The sequence below is a fragment of the Phyllobates terribilis genome, unplaced genomic scaffold (assembly GCF_046119375.1).
Source record: "Phyllobates terribilis strain yellow unplaced genomic scaffold, ASM4611937v1 Scaffold_35__1_contigs__length_13245226, whole genome shotgun sequence".
Classification (NCBI taxonomy): Eukaryota; Metazoa; Chordata; class Amphibia; order Anura; family Dendrobatidae; genus Phyllobates; species Phyllobates terribilis.
In genome coordinates, this window is record NW_027362795.1 from 11,564,256 (window position 1) to 11,584,863 (window position 20,608).

Consider the following 20,608-nt stretch of genomic DNA (forward strand, 5'->3'; position numbering starts at 1 on the left):
TTCCTCCACCTCCTCTGCTGACCTCATCTCTTGGCTGACTGTGGGTTGACAGTAAGTGGGATCTCCAACCTCATCATCATCACCCTGTGCGTTATCACACCCGTCGTCCTCAGAGCCAACCTGTTCCTGCCCTGACAAAAAACTAAAGTTGTCGCTCCAATCAGGTATTTGAGTCTTATCATCGTCTTCCTCATTGTCTCCACCAACAGGAGTTACAGTTTGGGAATGAGGGTCTACATTATGGTCAGAACCTTCTGCGTCTGGTCCTGGATCCGACTCATAAAGATTCTGGGCATCAGTGCAGATCATTTCCTCGTCTGGATTCACAGAAGCGCTGGAGTCGACCTCTGATTCCCAGGCTATAGTATGAGTAAACAGCTCTGCAGACTCAACCATCTGTTCTACCTCATACTCAGACGGGCAGCTGGAGATTTGGGAGCTGTGAGGAAGCAAGTGCGATTGGAGTGACACCTTTGAGGACTGGAGTATTTGTGATGTTGAAGTTGATGTGGAGGAGAGCCCACTTAAAGGAGCACTTGATATCCGTTGAAGCACCTGCTGTTTTTGTGCCTCATCTGGAATTTGTAGCGATTGGCGTGGCCGTAAGAAAGGGATCTTATCACATTGTCCGCTAAAAGAAGTAGACATTTTAGTTTGGCTGGAAGATGGTCTTTCTTCTGCAGATGTTACTGTTGCTTTAACACCTACCCCACGGACACAACCTTTTTTCCCCTTCCCAACACGCCTATTCCCCTTTCCACCAGCAGCAGGCCTTTTTCCACTCATTTTGGTGGTTAACTAATTCACAACTCTGGAGTTGTTTGCACAAAAAAAACAATGGATGGGAACCGAGCAGAGCTGAGTGGCCAAACTGTGGTATTAGGCCAAAACTATTGGCTGGGTTAGATGCAGAAAAAAATTATATTCAATTTGCAACCTGATGGAGGTCTGTATAGATGGATTAATAGAACAAGTCCCACACACAGCTAGAAGCCCAATATTTTTTCAGAGGTAGATGCAGAAAAAAATATATTCAGTTTGCAACCTGATGGAGGTCAGTATAGATGGACTAATACAACAAGTCCCACACACAGCTAGAAGCCCAATATTTTTTCAGAGGTAGATGCAGAAAAAAATATATTCAGTTTGCAACCTGATGGAGGTCTGTATAGATGGATTAATAGAACAAGTCCCACACACAGCTAGAAGCCCAATATTTTTTCAGAGGTAGATGCAGAAAAAAATATATTCAGTTTGCAACCTGATGGAGGTCTGTATAGATGGATTAATAGAACAAGTCCCACACACAGCTAGAAGCCCAATATTTTTTCAGAGGTAGATGCAGAAAAAAATATATTCAGTTTGCAACCTGATGGAGGTCTGTATAGATGGATTAATAGAACAAGTCCCACACACAGCTAGAAGCCCAATATTTTTTCAGAGGTAGATGCAGAAAAAAATATATTCAGTTTGCAACCTGATGGAGGTCAGTATAGATGGACTAATACAACAAGTCCCACACACAGCTAGAAGCCCAATATTTTTTCAGAGGTAGATGCAGAAAAAAATATATTCAGTTTGCAACCTGATGGAGGTCTGTATAGATGGATTAATAGAACAAGTCCCACACACAGCTAGAAGCCCAATATTTTTTCAGAGCTAGATGCAGAAAAAAATATATTCAGTTTGCAACCTGATGGAGGTCTGTATAGATGGATTAATAGAACAAGTCCCACACACAGCTAGAAGCCCAATATTTTTTCAGAGCTAGATGCAGAAAAAAGTTATATTCAATTTGCAACCTGATGGAGGTCAGTATAGATGGACTAATAGAATGATGCTATGCCCAAAAGATTTTACTTCACTAGGTGCAGTAAAAAAATTGGTATTCTATACACAGGTGGTATATCTTGCAACACAGATAGGCTACTCCACTGACTAACACACTCTGCAATAGGCCAAAAAGGATTAGCTTTGCTAGATTCAGCCAAATGCTGTGAAAAAAACTTGCACAGCACTGGCACAGACCTGCCTGGCAAAAACTGATAGGAACTGATGTAACCTAGTCCTGAAAAGGACTGCAATTACAATTAGTCTTTACTCCCACAATCTATCTATTTAAGAGCACAGACCTGCCTGATAAAAGTCGTAGGAAATGTTGTAACCTAGTCCTTAAAAGGACTGCAATCACAACTATTCCCTACTCCCAAGCTATCTGTAGATTTGTGCGAAAATTGGCTTGAAATTAACAAGGTATAGCGCACACAGCAACAGCGGTGCCGTCTAACACGCAGCTGCAGCAGTGAGAAAATGGTGGCGACGGGGAAAATGGCTTGGTCTTATAGGGCAAGGACATGTGACATACACTGCCAATGACACATGCCCTTGCTTGTGTGAAAAAAAGCACTTCGCTCCGTGTGTGCGCTGCTGATAGGCTGACAGATTGCACCTCCCCACTGTAAATGCGGGAAAGAGAAAAAAAAATGGAGATCTTCATTGTTCCTGCAGAGATCCATCCCCTGCCCCTCCCCCCACCCCGCTGTACACTCAAACTGCGTATTAACATTAATTTTCATCATTACTGAGAAAAAATCCAGTTATGATTTTGGTGCACGAACAGTTATCGAACATAACCTCGAACAGCCGAATTTTTCTCAAATTATTCGTGTTCGCCGAACGGCTCGAACACCGCTCAACACAGCTCGAATTTGAGATTGGCGAACAGTTCGAGTAGAACAACGCTCATCTCTACTCAGGATAGAAGAGAGAAAGGAAACAATTATAGGTTCTTACGTATCCAGTATAAAAGCATGATCCGTGTTGGAGCTACTCGAGGAATGAGTGATCTCCCCCATTCATGTCTGGCTCTGCTTATATACCATCTTGCCTCATAGACATACATTGGAGAATATTTTTACAGTTTCATAACCCAATATGGCGACTTGCTGATATATTAGTAGCTTCTACCATATTAGAGCGAAACTAGTAACTCGTGACATATGCATTTTGGCTATGTGCACATCACCTCTTGTTGGTATATTTTAAACATATGGCTAATGACCTTTAACCCCTTCGCAACCTTGGGTTTTGTCGTTTTTGCTTTTTCGTCTTTTGCTCCCCTTGTTCCCAGAGCCATAGCGTTTTTATTTTTTGGACAATATGGCCGTGTGAGGGCTTATTTTTTGCGGGACAAGTTGTACTTTTCAACGCCATTACTAGTTTTACCATATCTTGTACGGGAAAACGGGAAAAAAATTTCAAGTGCGGTAAAATTGCAAAAAAGTGCAAAAAACGTAATTCTGGCGTTTAGAATTTTTTTCTTGTTACACCGTTTACCGATCGGATTAATTCTTTTTTTATATTGATAGATGGGGCGATTCTGAACGCGGCGATACCAAATACGTGTATGTGGGTTGTTTTTTTTTTATATTTTATTTTGAATAGGGCGAAAGGGGGGTGATTTAAACTTTTATATTTTTTTTACATTTTTAAAAACATTTTTTTTTTAACTTACTGCATGCTTCAATAGTCTCCATAGGAGACTAGAAGCAGCAGTTGTCTGATCGTCTCTGCTACATACAGGGGATCAGCAGATCCCCTGCATATAGCAGAAATGGTCCTGTGCTATGAGCGCCGACCACTAGGTGGCGCTCATAGCGACGAGATCATGACAACCACAGGCTTCTGCTGCAGACCCTGGGTTGTCATGCCCACCCATCGGTGACCCGCGATCACGTGACGGGGTCGCCGATGGGCGGGGCTTATGACGCTCTACCCGGAAGCGCGCGCTAAATGCCGCTGTCGGAGATTGACAGCGGCATTTAACATGTTAACAGTTAACAGTTAACTGTTGCGGGCTCATGTCAGCTGTAAGAATCAGCTGACATGTGCTTAGTTCAGTGAGGGATCAGCGCAACAGCCCTCACTGAACCGGGGGTACGCAAATGTGCGTACTAATACGGCAAGGGTTGGAAAGGGGTTAAAGATCACTAGTTATCTCCAAATAACCCATATTGACAAGAGTCCTATAGGTTTGACAAACTGAACAGGTTTCTACCAAGGTCCCAGAATAACTCCAGTCTTTCTCTATATTTGAATCTAAGCATGGTAAGAGCCCAAGCATGTTAAAGCTTATGCATGTATCTTTCTATCCTAAGAAATTTATATTTTACAGTCCCCCCCGATTATGATTTAAAAAATATCATAATCAATCCTAAACTCATTCTCTCACCATTCATATCACATTAATTCTTTATTCTGAAAACCTGGTATCAACACCTTTATTGAATGTCATCTGAGTTTCCAAAATCTTCTAAATTAAAAATAAAAATTCACTCAAAGAGTTATATTTTTTCTTTTTAACATTTCTCTTAAAATATCACCCTCCTTTTTCATTTCTATATCTTTTTGCATATTTTCTTAATTTTACACATGATAAAAATCTGAATAATAATGCACAGCAAGACAATAAATATGATTACGATTGGATTTGTTAATACATTTCCTGCAGCCATTTTCGCTGAAGACTGTGACCAACTAGTTACTGATCTTCCTAGATTCCTCCACCAAGATGAGCCTGACATACTTGTCCACTCATGTTCAACATAATTTAAGTTACCTTGTTCATGTCTGAATACAATTTCAGCTTCTTTTAGTTATTTTGTTAACAAATTTAACAAACCTTTGTCTTTCTTTATCTCATTTGTCCACATATTCCAAGGGGAATTATATATTTGTGACAAACTGAACTGTATTGGAAGGATTTTCTGATTTCTTGTCCCTATTGACGTAATATTAATACTTCCTTCCTTCTTGGAGATAGTTTTCACATTTCCCTCCATAAAAGATGAGAAGAATGCAGAAACAACTTCTCTTTCGGATATAACTTGAAAACAAATTTTGTTCGAGCTTATTGGGGTCACCAAGTCATATATCGTGTGCACATTCTCAATTCTGGCATGACATGAGGTATGATTATGGAAACACAAGTTATAAATGACTTTATCCTGTCCAGGTAGACACATTACCTTACAAACAAAATGTAAGCATGAAGAAATGTCTAATTGTTCAGTGTTTGTACCATCAAATGCCAAATCTGTGTCCTGTAATAGATAATACAGCAATTGTGTATTACTAACAGGAATGCCCAGAACAGTTATAGGAACCATGGTTTCTTCTTTTCCCGATATTGGGATTAGTGATGTTCCTATACAAATGTTCTATTCACTTATTTACCCACAAATCTGTGTGATTTAACGCAAAATTATATTCTGCAGGCAAATTTCTCATTATTCCTAAAGGTGTAATTCCACTTTGCAATGCCTGTGCAATCATTTTCAGATAGGTGGAATATTCAATCTGAATTTCTAGACCTGTTCTGGCCACTTGGGATTCCTGTTCACTTTCTATTAGAGCTAAATTAGCATCTTGTAGATGTGACACTGAAGATCCCAACACAGCAGCAGTGTTCAAAACCATCTTTTCAAGGAGTTGATTCAAACTTTTCAGAATTTTTACCCCTTTACCTCCAATATACCCAATATTTTCCAAATCTGATTTAAGTGTATGAATGTCCATAGTATTAATTAAACTTCCCACTGTTCCTAATCCCCCCAAGATACCTTCTAATATCCCCCTCTTACTTCTAACCTGTGTTGAAGTTCTTTTTCCAAACCATTGTTCTATTCCTATCTCCATGTTAATGAGATGTGATTGACATTGGGGATATCTGGAAGATATTTTCCAATTAGTCATATTGAAAGTCCATATCATAGTCATAAATACTCCATCTCTCAATAGAGGTTTAGATTGGAATTGATTGAATTGGAAAGGAGTAGATGGTTGAAACCTTGTCTGTGTACATACATTATCTACTGCTGACCAAACATTTACATCTTTACATTGTTTATAATTATTTTTAGTTAAAACGCAACATTGATAAAGTCCAGAATCCTAAGGGGATGGATTATCTAGAGAAAAAACAAAATTCTTATCCAACCATCTCACATTCCTTAATTGACCTCTGTGTATAACATTTGTTGGACCATTTGAAAAAGTTCCCAAAAATAATTTGGGTGGGAGACGAGACAGGTCCAACGGAGCCACATTCATCACTTTGGAGGGATCGATAATATGCATATGCTCCTCCTCTTGGTTGGAGGACAGGAAGGATCGGGACAAAGCATCGGCTTTAATGTTCTTGTCAGCAGGGCGGTAATGTAGAGTGAAGTTGAAACGGGACCAAAGACCATCGAGCCTGACGCGGATTGAGTCTGCGCATTTTGTAGATATGCCAGGTTTTTGTGGTCAGTGTAGATGACCACCAGGGGCAGAGCCCCCTCTAGCTGGTGACGCCACTCCTCCAGTGCCAATTTGATGGCCAGCAGTTCTCGGTCTCCCATGCAGTAGTTGCGCTCGGACGAGGAGAAGAGCTTGGAGAAGAAGCCGCAGGTTACCATTCTGCCGGATGGAGACTTCTGGGTGAGCACCGCTCCTGCTCCGGAAGAGGAAGCATCAACCTCCAGAAAGAACTTTGTTGCAATCCGGACGGTGCAGCACTGGGGCAGAAGAGAAGGCTTGTTTTAAAGAGAGGAAGGCCTCCTCCGCTTCGGACGTCCATTCCTTAGGATTTACTCCGTTATGGGTGAGCGCTGAGATGGGAGCAGTCCGGAAGGAGAAATGTGGGATGAAGAGGCGGTAATAGTTAGCGAAGCCCAGGAATCGCTGAATCGCCTTCAATCCCTCCGGCCGGGGCCACTTTAAGACGGCAGAGACCTTCTCGGGGTCCATCCGTAGACCAGTCTTAGGGGTAATATAGCCCAGGAACGGAAGAGAGGTTTGCTCGAAGAGGCATTTCTCAAATTTTGCGTATAAGTGGTTCTGCCTGAGCCTAAGCAGAACCTGGCGAACATTCCTCCGGTGTGTGGATAGGTCCGGAGAGAAGACCAAGATGTCGTCCAAGTATACCACCATGCATGAGTATAAGAGATCACGGAAGATGTCATTAACTAGCTCTTGGAAGACAGCTGGAGCGTTACAGAGACCGAAGGGCATCACACGGTACTCATAGTGGCCGTCCCGGGTATTGAATGCCGTCTTCCACTCGTCTCCCTGGCGGATCCGAACCAAGTTGTACGCCCCGCGAAGATCGAGCTTGGTGAAGATCTTCGCACCTTTAAGGCGATCGAACAGTTCAGAGATGAGCAGCAGGGGGTACTTATTTTTAATGGTAATCTGGTTGAGTCCCCTATAATCAATACAGGGACGCAGAGAGCCATCCTTTTTCTTTACGAAGAAAAATCCTGCTCCAGCCGGGAAGGTAGATTTCTGGATGAATCCTCTAGTAAGATTTTCTTCGATGTACTCCGACATGGCCTGAGTTTTGGCCAGCGACAAGGGGTAGACACGCCCACGGGGTGGAGAGGCGCTGGGTACCAGGTCAATAGGGCAGTCATATGGTCTATGAGGTGGCAGTGTCTCTGCTTCCTACTTGTTGAAGACGTCTGCATAGGACCAGTAAGGTGACGGTAGACCAGGTACATTAGCCGGGGTAGACAGAGGTAGAGCTGGACGAACCGGAACCAGGCAGGACTTATGGCATTTCTGACCCCAACGAAGCACTTCACCGGATCTCCAATTCAGGACGGGCCCATGTTTCTGAAGCCAAGGCAGACCGAGCTGGAGAGCGTGAGAGAGACTGGACAGCACGTGAAAGGAGATCTTCTCTGAGTGCAGCATTCCCACCTGAACGATTACAGGCTCTGTGACGAGTAGGATGTTTACTGGAAGAAGTCTCCCGTCCACAGCGGCGACCGACAATGGTTCAGCCACACGTATAGTAGGAATCTGATACTGCTCCACTACCGCCTGTGAGATGAGATTCCCGGCGGATCCAGAATCCAGGAAGGCTGTCTCAAAGAAGTATATCTTGCCACTGGAAATGTACAAACAGATAGAGTCAATGACGGAGAGGTTTTACTCTTGTCTAGGACGACCCCTCCAAGCCGTCCTAGACACTGGAGTTTCCCGACTTCCCCAGACAGGAGCGGATCAGGTGCTCCTTACTACCACAGTAGAAACAGCTCCCCTCGGCTCGACATGTCTCTTGGCGGGACTTAACCATCTTGGTCTGGTAAATCTGCATGGGTTCGGGCGAGCGTGCCCGGGGAGTTGCTGGTTGGGAGGCCGGTTTCTGGAAAATGGGAGCAAGAAGAGGAAATCTTTTCTCCCGGGTAGTCTCCTAGTCTCCTTAACTCGTTCCAGGAAACGGATGTCAATCTGGGTAGCTAGTGACACCAGGTCATCCAGGGTGGTAGGAATGTCCCGGTCGGCTAGCTCGTCCTTGATTCGTCCGGAAAGACCCTCCCAGAAGGTGGACACCAGGGCCTCGTCGTTCCAGGCGAGCTCAGAGGCGAGGGTACGGAACTGTATGGCATAGTGGCCCACGATGAGACTCCCTTGGCGGAGACGGAGCAGTGAGGAGGCAGTAGACGTCCTACGTCCGGGCTCATCGAAGATCTTTCGGAAGGCAGTGAGGAAAGCCGGAAGATCTGACACCAGGGGATCCCCTCTCTCCCATAAAGGGTTTAGCCATGCCAATGCTTCCCCGGTGAGGTGAGACATGATGAATGCCACCTTGGCCCGGTCAGAGGGAAACTGATGTGCCAGGAGTTCAAAGTGCAGCGTGCACTGGTTCAGAAAACCCCGACATAAGGCGGGGTCACCCCCAAAACGAGGAGGTGCAGAAAGCCAGGGTCCAGAGCTGGATGCCATGGCACTGGTAGGCTGAGACGCCGCCTGAGTGGGTGTCGCTCGGCTTAAAGCGGACACAGGGGGGATGGACAGGGAGTCCAGGCGGGAGTTGACATTCCGCAGGTAGGTCAGGATGGTTTCCTGTTGGGATCTCTGACGAGAAACCTCCTGGTACAGGTCAGCAAGCAAAGGAGCCTGGGGGTCACCGGGTTCCATGGCCTGTGCAAACTGTTATGGATCCGGGTGGTGGAACCTCTGTGCTATGGTGCAAGCAAGGAGGGGCCAGAGGGGCGTAACTAAATATCAACTCGGACCGACCAAGGTCACACAGCGGCTCAATCGACTCGGTGAACCAGGGAAGGACCGAGCAGAGGGACCAGGTGCCACTCTGGGACCGACCTTGTATAAGAGCAGGTGACTCCCACAGGTCAGATGGCAGGGACTGACTGGTACAGCAGATGAGCATGGCAGGCAGGCTGATGGGTGATCCAGGTAGACGGACTGGCAGACCCCACGGGTAGCTGGCAGGTGACATACAGGAGCCTCCAGGTAGATTGGCTGGTAAGCACGGCAGTTAACAGGCAGGTTACAGGCAAGTTCTCCGGGTAGGCAGATTTAGCCTAGCCCATAGACAGACTGGCGGGGAAGACCGTAGGCAGACCGTCGGGCTGGAGAGTATACTGGCTGGCGGAGACAGGTAGCAGGTAGAGGCTCCGGATAAGCGGACGGGCCAGGCCCATTGGCGGATTGGGCAGCAAGCAGACTGTCGGGCTAGACTAGTGTTCAGGCTGGCGGACTGGACACCATTTTACCCGGTGATAATTATCACAAGACAAAAAAGCGCTACTCATCACCCGCTATACAGTGGCTCATGTATGTAGCACTCTCCGAGAACATTGTCATTCGGCATGCTTTGAGAGGTGGCGAAAAACAAGTTGGGAAATATTTTCTAGACGGGTACGCCTATGTTAACAAACAACACGTAGCATTTGAATTTCAGGGGTGTTTTTACCATGGCTGCCCCGTGTGTTATAATGAAAATGACACAAATAAGGTAACAAATACTTCCTATGGGCAGTTATATTCTGCATTTTTAGCTAAAAGGCTTTACTTACAGTGCTGCGGGTACACAGTAAGAGTGATGTGGAAGCATGACTGGAATGAAATGGTTGAAAAAGATTCTAACCTTCAAACATTTCTTCTCCAAATGGAATTTCCAACACCTTTAGACCCACGAGATGCTCTTTATGACGGCCGAACCAACGCCACTAAACTCTATCACCGCTTGGAGGATGAAGAGACATTACATTACTACGATTTCACCAGTCTGTATCCCTTTGTAAACAAAACTAAAACATACCCTGTAGGCCACCCAGATATCATCTATGACAATTTTGGCTTCATTAAAAAATACTTTGGTATTGCTAAAGTCAAGGTCTACCCGCCAATATATTTGTTTTTTCCTGTGCTGCCTGTAAAACTCAACAAAAAATTATTGTTTCCCCTTTGCTACACATGCGCTGTAAGTTCGCAGACCGAGGTTTGCACTCATAGTGATGAAGAACACGCCCTGACCGGTACATGGTGCACTATAGAACTTGAGATGGCTGTAGAAAAGGGGTACAGGATTGCCCACATCTATGAAATATGCATTTTCCTAACACAACTGATGATCTGTATGCTCTCTACATTAAATTACATCTTTATGATAAGCAGGAGGCCTCAGGTAATCCTAGCTGGTGCACTGATGAAGTCAAGAAAAAGCTATACATTGACGTCTTTCTTGAAAAAGAAGGTGTACAATTACAACCTGAAAATATAGGTGTGAATCCGGCTAAGAGACAGATCTCTAAACTTTTCTTAAATTCTTTATGGGGAAAGTTTGGTCAGCGATCTAATTTATCATGTACCAGCATTGTTAGTGACCCCGATGAGCTTTTTAAGTATGTGTTTCTACCTTACTACGACATTTCAATGTTACATTTCATTGATGATGAAACTGCGACCATTAACTGGAAATATGCAAAAGGCCATCACACCGTCAACAAAAACACAAACATTTTTATAGCGTGTTTTACAACCGCGTATGCCCGGCTAGAGCTCTATTCTCTGCTGGACCAGCTGCAGGAGAGGTGTCTTTATCACGACACAGATTCAGTTATTTTTGTGCAGAGGGAAGGTGAGTGGCAGCCGACTTTAGGCGATTACCTGGGGGAACTGACCAGTGAGATACTCGATGACACTCACATCACAGAGTTTGTATCTGCGGGTCCCAAAACTTACGGATACAAACTCAACACTGGTAAAACAGTCTTAAAAGTTAAGGGCATAACACTAAATGTCGGTAACACTCAATCTATTAATTTTAGCAGTCTGAAAGATTTAATTCTGGACTACCCGCGTAATTCTGACACAGAAACACAGAAGCATATTGTCGTAGAACAGCCCGGCATTGTGAGAAATAAAAAGTACTGGGACATTGAAACAAGACCATTGCGCAAAACACAAGAGTGCGTTTACACAAAGCGGCGCCTATTAGACGATTTCACAACCCTGCCATTTGGCTATTAGTTGGGGATTGTGATGGATCCACGGCTACAACTTCAATTCTCATGCATTCTAGCAGGCCCGTCTAATTCTGGAAAGAGCCATTTTGTAAAATAGCTGTTACATAATATTGAATCTCATTTTTCTCACAAACCCGATAATATTGTTTGGTTTTATTCGTGCTGGCAAAAACTATATGATGAAATCTCTCTCTCTTTTCCCCACATCAGATTTGTAGAGGGTCTGCCGCATACATTCGTAGATGATGGTTTATTCCCTCCTGACAAGGTAAATTTGACTATTGTTGATGATCTCATGGAGAGCGCTAGCGAAAACTGCGAGATAGAAAAAGCATTTACCAAGTATGAACACCACAGAAATCTCAGCATTTTCTACCTGATACAAAACATATTTTGTCAGGGTAAGAAAAACTGCACAAAGTACATGGTGCTTTTTAATACTAATAATTATAATAATAATTTTTATTTATATAGCGCCAACATATTCCGCAGCGCTTCACAATTAAGCGGGGATATGTACAGACAATAAATTCAATACAAGGTGAGACAGTTAAAACAGTTACATCAGGAGTGAGGTCCCTGCTCGCAAGCTTACAATCTACAAGGAAAAGGGGGACACAATAGGTGAAAAGTGCTTGTTCTTTCAGATCTGGCAATTATAGTAAATCGGGATTTTCATATAAAGCTGCATGATCAGGTCATCAACCCATATGTTTAAGTGCAATAATCAAGTATCGAGTGCAGTTATCGTGTGCATGGAGGGTGTAGAGACAGAAACAGTAGGGAGCAGATTCTGAATAGTATTTAGGAGGGAACAGGGGAAAGTTAGTTTACTGAGTATTTGAGGTGGTAGGCCTGTTTAAACAGATGGGTTTTTAAAGCGTGCTTGAAGATATGGGGGCTAGGCATCAATCGGATCGTCTGGGGTAGAGCATTCCAGAGAATTGCCGCAGCACGAGAGAAGTCTTGGAGACGGAGGTGCGAGGTTCAGATTATGGAGGATGTTAGTCTTAGGTCGTTTGTGGAACGGAGGGCATGTGTAGGACGATAGACCGAGAAGAGAGAGGAGATATAAGGTGGTGCAGAACTGTGGAGAGCTTTGTGGGTGAGAGCAATGAGTTTATATTGGATGCTGTAGCGAATGGGTAACCAGTGTAATGACTGGCACAAGGTGGAGGCATCGGTGAAGCGGCTGGACAGAAATATGACCCTGGCTGCCGCATTCAGAACGGATTGGAGAGGGGAAATTTTGGTAAGAGGGAGCCCGATCAGAAGAGAGTTGCAGTAGTCCTGTCACGCTGTCTCTGTGTACTGGAGGTAGGGGGCCTAAGCTGACCCTAAGCTGGGGCCCTGACTAATCCCTCTACCTGGAGGTACTGTTAAAGGTACAGAGGTCCAGGCCGCCAGCGTAACCCCTACCTCCTGAGGATCCCTGCACCTAAGTAATCTAGTCCTGAGAAGGACCCCGATCACAACAAAAGGGGACAGGTAATAATATGCCAACACTCAGTACTTAGACAAACGAGACAGTACAAGGGTAAAACCAAAACCACCTTGCATACAAAAACTACACAACTACAACAGAGGGAACACCAACGGGAAAGGAGATAAATGATAAAGCGAGGAAGGGAAAAATCACTCCAAATACACTTAGCTCTGAAACTCCAAATACCACGATCCGCTCTGTTAATCTGCATGAAATGCTTTCACCGACAACTTCCCTAACAGAGCAGCAGACATATGAAGGAATCTCACTACTGCAGAATTGATTGCAGCTGGGCGAGGCTGGACCTTGTCTAGCACAGAGAGAGAGTTAACTCTCTCACTGCCAAAAAGCACAAAACACCAAAAACTCAGCTGCGAGAAGTCAGGCTGTGCAATCGTGATGATCTTCGTGGCGACACAACCATGGCAAGTCCAGACGAGAGTGAATAAGAGCGACAGTCAGAGTTTTAGAAGTTTCAAAGGTGAGAAAAGATCGGATTCTGGAGATGTTTTAAAGATGCAGGTGACAAGAGCAAGTGAGTGATCGGATATAGGGAGTAAAGGAAAGGTTAGTGTCGAATATGACCCCAAGGCAGCGGGCGTGCTGCTTGGGAGTTATGGTTGAACCCTCCAAGGTAATTTCGATGTTAGGTTAGTAGAGGGGGGAAACACAAGAAGTTCAGTTTTGGAGAGATTCAGTTTAAGATAGAGGGAGGACATGATGTTAGAGACAGCAGACAAACAATCCTTGGTATTTTGTGTTAGGGTAGGGGTGATGTCAGGGGAAGAAGTGTATAATTGGGTTTCGTCAGCATAGAGATGATACTGGAACCCAAATCTGCTGATAGTTTGTCCAATAGGGGCAGTGTATAGAGAGAAGAGAAGGGGGCCTAGAACTGAGCCCTGCAGAACTCCGATAGTAAGGGGACGAGGAGAGGAAGAGGAGCCAGCAAAAGATACAGTGAAGGAGCGGTCAGAGAGGTAGGAGGAGAACCAGGAGAGAACGGTTTCCTTGAGGCCTATAGAGCGGAGCATAGTGAGGAGGAGCTGGTGATCCACAGTGTCAAATGCTGCAGAGAGATCCAGGAGAATCAGCAGGGAGCAGTGACCTTTGGATTTAGCTGTTAGTAGATCATTAGAGACTTTAGTGAGGGCAGTTTCAGTGGAGTGTAAAGAGCGGAAACCAGATTAGACGGGAGTGGACCAACCGTTCCAGGAGTTTAGAGATAAAAGGAAAATTAGAGACAAGTCTGTAGTTAGCAGTGCAGTTCTGGTCCAGGGATGATTTTTTCAATAAAGGGGTTATGATGGCATGTTTAAATGAGGAGGGAAAGATACCTGAAGAAAGAGAGAGGTTAAATATTTTAGTCAGGTGAGCGGTGACCACCGGTGAGAGAGACTGCAGGAGATGTGAAGGAATGGGGTCACTGTTGCAGGTTGTAGGCCGAGAAGAAGCGAGGAGCTGGGTAACTTCTTCCTCTGTAACAGGCTGAAAGATGGCAAGTGAGCTTGAAGTGCGGCAGGGAAGGGGATCCAGGCGCTGAGGAGATTGAGCTGAGATGTCCTGATGGATGTGGTTGATTTTTTCAAGGAAAAAAGTGGCCAGATCCTCACTGCTGAGGTTGGTGATGGGGGCCTGTGCTTGAGGTTTCAGGAGGGAGTTTAAGGTTTCGAAAAGTCGTTTTGGATTGTTGGACATTGAAGTGATGAGGGTGGTGAAGTAGGATTGTTTGGCCAGATGAAGGGCAGAGTTATAGGTTTTGAGCATGAATTTATAGTGGATGAAATCCTCTGCTAAAAGAGATTTTCTCCAGTGCCGCTCAGCACACCTTGAGCAACTTTGAAGAAAACGTGTTCACATCGTGTGCCAGGGCTGCCGTTGTCTGTGTTAGGTCTTTCTGCATGTAGAAGGTGCTGCTTCATCTAGGGCACTCTTCAGTGTATTATTGTAGTGTGACAATGCTATGTCTGGACAGGAGAAGAAGGAGATGGGGGCTAAAGATGTGTGCAGATTGTCCATAAGCTGCTGGGTATTAATGGTACGTGTATTCCTATAAGTGTGGTAAGTGGGGGTGTCCCGGCGAGGAGACAATTCTTGACAGAGTAGGAAAGAAGGTTGTGGTCCGAGAGCGGGAGAGGGGAGTTGGTAAAGTCATCCAGCGAGCAGAGACTGGAAGAAAACAGGTCCAGAGTATTCCCATCTTCATGGGTAGGAGAATTAGTAAACTGTGAGAGACGGAATGAAGAGGTTAGAGAAAGTAGATGAGAGGCAGATTGGGAGAGGGGATCATCGATGGGAATGTTAAAGTCGCCCATGATGAGGGTGGGGATGTCACAGGATAGAAAGTGAGGAAGCCAGGTGGCAAAGTGATCCAAGAACTAGCGGGAGGAGCTTGGAGGGCAATACACGACCGCCACTCGCAGGGAGAAGGGTTTAAAGAGTCTGATGGTGTGCACTTCAAAGGAGGAAACATGAGTGAGGGAAATGGGGGTATGACCTGGAAAGCACATTGTAAGGAAAGGAGCAAACCAACACCTCCACCCTGTCTGTTGCCAAGTCTGGCGGTGTGTGAAAAATTCAGCCCACCAAACGAGAGAGTAGCAGCAGCGGTGGTGTCTGGCTGATGAATCCAGGTTTCTGTGATAGCCAGAAGGTTAAGGGAATTAGAGAGGAAACAATCGTGAATGTAAGTTAGTTTGTTACACACAGACCGTGCGTTCCAGAGAGCACAATGGAAAGCGATAGGAGAGGGCATGCACTGAACGTTAATAAGATTAGCAGGGTTTCTATATGCAGCTGGAGGAGAGTAGTGCATGCTAGTGGATGGGGCCCAGGGTTAGGGGAGATGTCGCCTGCGACTAGTAAAAGGAGAAAAAAGATAAAGAGCAGGTGGTGCAATGATTTGTATGAACGTTTTGAGTGCTGTATGGAGGTAGTGGATGAGAAATGTCAGTAGAGCCTCAGAGTTATACATGGGAGAGGGGAGGGGTGAATATAGAGAGAGTGCACAGAATGTGTTAAAGGGCAGGTGAGTTGTGAGGAAGCAGAAGTGAAAACAAATAAAAAGCATATTGATAAGACTAATGCATAATGCAGTATGACTGACCGAGAAGCATGTGTTAGGCGTGTGCTGGATTCGAAATGGGTCCAGAACCTTCTGTGGTCCCCCATTCCAGTCCAGCCAGGGCTGATGCTGCTCAGCATCTTCATCAGTCCCAACGCCTAGCTGGTCCACGAGACGTACAGGTTGTCTCTTGGATTTCTGTGCCTAGCAACATGAAGCATCGGCTGCGAAGGGAGACGGGGCTGCGGCAGCCTAAGTCCAAGATATACCGCACTGAGCATGCCCGTGACTTGGCGGACCGTGATTGGTGGTTTGGAGGCCAGCTGATCCGGTGACCTGGCACCGCCTGATTGGTCGCGGTTGACGTCACCAATGGTGCGACAGTGGGCAGGGCTTAGTCTTTAAAGAGCCCACCTACAAACATGGCGGCGCGCTCTGATCTTTTGAGCAAGTGATGGTGTTGTGTGGACGCTTGGGCGTTTGAGCTCCACGTGTGCTATAGTTGAAATAGGCAGCTTTAGTGGAAATAGGCAGGTTAGTGGAAATAGCAGGTAGTTTCGCCTCACAGTCTGGCTCTGACAAGGGGGTCGCCATACACCCCGACCAGTCTGTAGACGCCATATTCCCGGTACCGCCTGTGAGCCACGTGGAGCGGTTCTCCTCAGTCCGGTAGCACGTCGGCTGAGAGCACGTATACCCGGCATGAGTCACACGCATCCTAGCGCCAACTGTGTAGTCCCTGTGAGGTTAACAGGGCTACAGCTACTCCCCCGGTTGCACATCTCCGGTGCAGTTAACGGAGATAGAGTGAACCGCTATACCCATTCCAGTGTGCAGTAACATGGAAGGGTTTAATATTTAAGTTGGTTGTTTTCCTTCTCACCCGGGAGGTGTTCGGCCACAGTCCACCAGGCTGCATTGCGGACCCCGGGGTCGGTTGCGTTCCATTATAATAAAGTTGTTTGCAACCGTCCCCCTAACAGCAGACTCCTGCTGTCAGAAAATCTATTTTGCGCAATGCAAGCAGAGATTTAATTACAGCCATAGGCGAAATTGCTTTAAACATTATAAAAGGCCGAATACCCCTGGAAGAGCGACAAAAAAAATATACTAAAGAAGTGGCGTATAGCTATAAGAACTCTGAGTGATAGATCGCAGCCCATAAAGGAAAAGAAATACCTACTAAAGCAGACTGGTGGGTTTATAGGTCCTCTGTTAGGTTTCGCACTACCGATAATAACAAGTCTGCTCACAGGCAAATAATGGGGCATACAGAGAAAATTTATCTAGTCCCCAAACAGGATCTAGTCAAACTAAGACCCCCTAATACAGATAACATACGAGAGCGTGTTATTCGTGGCCTTGATGATGAAATTAGCGCGGTTTTACAACGTCGTGACATACCCGATGATGTGAAAATTAAAATGTATAGTTCCGTGCTACAACGATACTTGGTACATGCGAGGCACAGCTCAAAAGAAGTAACAACTTTAAATCTCGTTAGCCCTCCTGAATCTGATCAGCAACAATTGCCAAATACAGGCCCTGATAAAAATCAAGAGGTCACTGAAATTGTAAGCCATGTAAACCAACGATAGAAAAAGAATGCTGAATTTTTACTAAACAGGCTGCTGCAGAATAAAAATGTTACATTCTGGAATGATAAAAGCAAATTTATTTTCAAAGGAACTGTAATACCAGGATCTAACTTGCTGGATTTGGTACGTAGTATAACACAGAGCAATGCCCTGACCAGCAGGAATTTGCCTCGGGGTTGGGATTCATTTATGCAGGCAATGGCCGAGCTAAATATTCCATCTACAGTTGTGGGCAATCCCGCTACTAGACAGCTTTTAGATGGATTAAAAATCTCCATCAGTGAAGGTAGCGATGTATCTACACCCCGGACGCTATCCACACCGACCCGCGCAATTCAATCTTTACACTCTCCATCATTAGGTATCACACAAGGAACTTCGCTGCCTAAAAAAAGGTCTCTACCATTACTACAATCCATGTGGCTCACGATGTAAGTGATGTATTGGATAAATGATCTGTCTGAATTGTAACACTCTATATTAATCTGCAAGAAATGTAATGATGTATATTATTATTATTACATGCAATTTGGTACATGTGAATGTAACACTTTTTATATTATGTTGTAAGAATTGTAATGATGTATATTAATTGTACTTGTGATACTTTTTATATTATTCTGTAAGGATTTTTATATTATTGAAATGTCTTGGAGATGTATTTATTTTTAGAACAATAAAATCTTTTAATACTTTTACTGTGTCTTTGCTTTTTACATCCGTATAAAACACACACTTTATATACTTGGGGGTAGTTGTAACTTGGCCATATAGATAATATGTCCAAGCAATAAGATCCACACTATCAAATTAACAGTATGGGGATATAAAACTCATATAAAATGATATTTGTAACTTGGCCATATACATAATATGCCCAAGCAATAAGTATCAGCCTATCAAATAAGAACAAACTCTTGGGGCTATAAAACTCATATAAAATGAGAATAAAATGTTGAGGCTATAAACTCATATAAACTCATATAAAATGAGAATCTTCATCAGTGAAATGTGATCAGTGCTTGGTGATTGGCAGTGTTGGTTTTTACAAATGTATAAAATATATGACCTAAGAATCACACTATCAAATTAGAGTAAATACTCTGCAGGAACTATGAAAATTCATATAAACTCATACACTATCAAATAAGAGTAAATAATCTGATAGCAACATCAAACTCATATAAAAGTCATATAAAATGCTGAATAAGATACAACACAGGGCCTGATAGGGGAGGGGGAGGAGGGGTGCGGCTACACACTTTGATACACTTTGATAGGGGGCGTGGCACCTGTCAAATTGAGTTTGATGAAAGATAGCACTGCATCACTACTATTGATGCCCAAACTCTTATACATTCTGCATAATGCCCCTATTTGAATCCATAATTCCCATTTTCAGAAAATTCATAGCAAGTTTCGTTCTCTTATATGGAAAAAGAAATCGGCTAGGATAAAATGTGAATAACCACAAAGTGACAAGGAATCTGGTGTTTTGGTGATTCCTAATGCACTAATATACAGTGGGGAAAAAAGTATTTAGTCAGCCACCAATTGTGCAAGTTCTCCCACTTAAAAAGATGAGAGAGGCCTGTAGTTGACATCATAGGTCGACCTCAACTATGAGAGACAAAATGAGAAAACATATCCTGAAAATCACATTGTCTGATTTGGAAAGAAATTTTTTTCAAATTTTGGTGGAAAATAAGTATTTGGTCAATTACAAACAAGCAAGATTTCTGGCTCTCACAGACCTGTAACTTCTTCTTTAAGAGGCACCTCTGTCCTCCACTCATTACCTGTAGTACTGGCACCTGTTTGAATTTGTTATCAGTATGAAAGACACCTGTCCGCAACCTCAAACAGCCAAACTCCACTATGGTGAAGACCAAAGAGCTGTCGAAGAACACCAGAAACAAAATTGTAGCCCTGCACCAGGCTGGGAAGACTGAATCTGCGATAGGTAAGAAGCTTGGTGTGAAGAAATCAACTGTGGGAGCGATAATTAGAAAATGGAAGACATACAAGACCACTGATAATCTCCCTCGATCTGGGGCTTCACGCAAGATCTCACCCCGTGGGATCAAAATGATCTCAAGAATGGTGAGCAAAAATCCCAGAACCACACGGGGGGGACCTAGTGAATGACCTGCAGAGAGCTGGGACCAACGTTACACAGGCTACCATAAGTAACACACTACACTGCCAGATGTGTCCCCCTCCTTAAGCCATTACATGTCCGGGCCCGTCTGAAGTTAGCTAGAGAGCATTTGGATGATCCAGAAGAGTATTGGGAGAATGTCATATGGTCAGATGAAACCAAAGTAGAACTGTTTGGTAGAAACACAACTCGTCGTATTTGGAGGAGAAAGAATGGTGAGTTGCATCCAAAGAACACCATACCTACTGTGAGCATGGCGGTGGCAAAATCATGCTTTGGGGCCGTGTACATGAAAGAATGAATGGGGCCATGTATCGTGAGATTTTGAGTCCAAACCTCCTTCCATCAGCAAGGGCATTGAAGATGAAACGAGGCTGGGTCTTTCAGCATGACAATAATCCCAAGCACACTGCCAGGGCAACGAAAGAGTGGCTTCGTAAGAAGCATTTCAAGGTCCTGCAGTGGCGTAGCCAGTCTCCAGATCTAAACCTTATAAAAAGCTTTGGAGGGAGCTGAAAGTCTGTGTTGCCCAGCGACAGCCCCAAAACATCACTGCTTTAGAGAAGATCTACATGGAGGAATGGGCCAACATACTATCAACAGTGTGTGCCAAAATTGTGAAGACTTACAGAAAACGTTTGACCTCTGGCATTGCCAACAAAGGATATATAACAAAGTATGGAGATGAACTTTTGTAATTGACAAAATACTTATTTTCCACCCAAATTTGAAAAAAAATTCTTTCCAAATCAGACAATGTGATTTTCTGGATTTGTTTCCTCATTTTGTCTCTCATAGTTGAGGTCTATGATGAGGTCTACCTATGATGTCAATTACAGACCTCTCATCTTTTTAAGTGGGAGAACTTGCACAATTCGTGGCTGATTACCGTATTTTTCGGACCATAAGACGCACTTTTTTTCCCCAATATTTGGGAGGAAAATGGGGGGTGCGTCTTATGGTCCGAACGCTACCTGCGGT

At 44.3% G+C, this 20,608-nt stretch overlaps 1 pseudogene; it reads left to right on the top strand.

The window, feature by feature from the left end:
• LOC141182657 (uncharacterized) overlaps window positions 1–20,608 on the top strand; it is a 1,085,038-nt pseudogene that overhangs the window by 153,396 nt on the left and 911,034 nt on the right.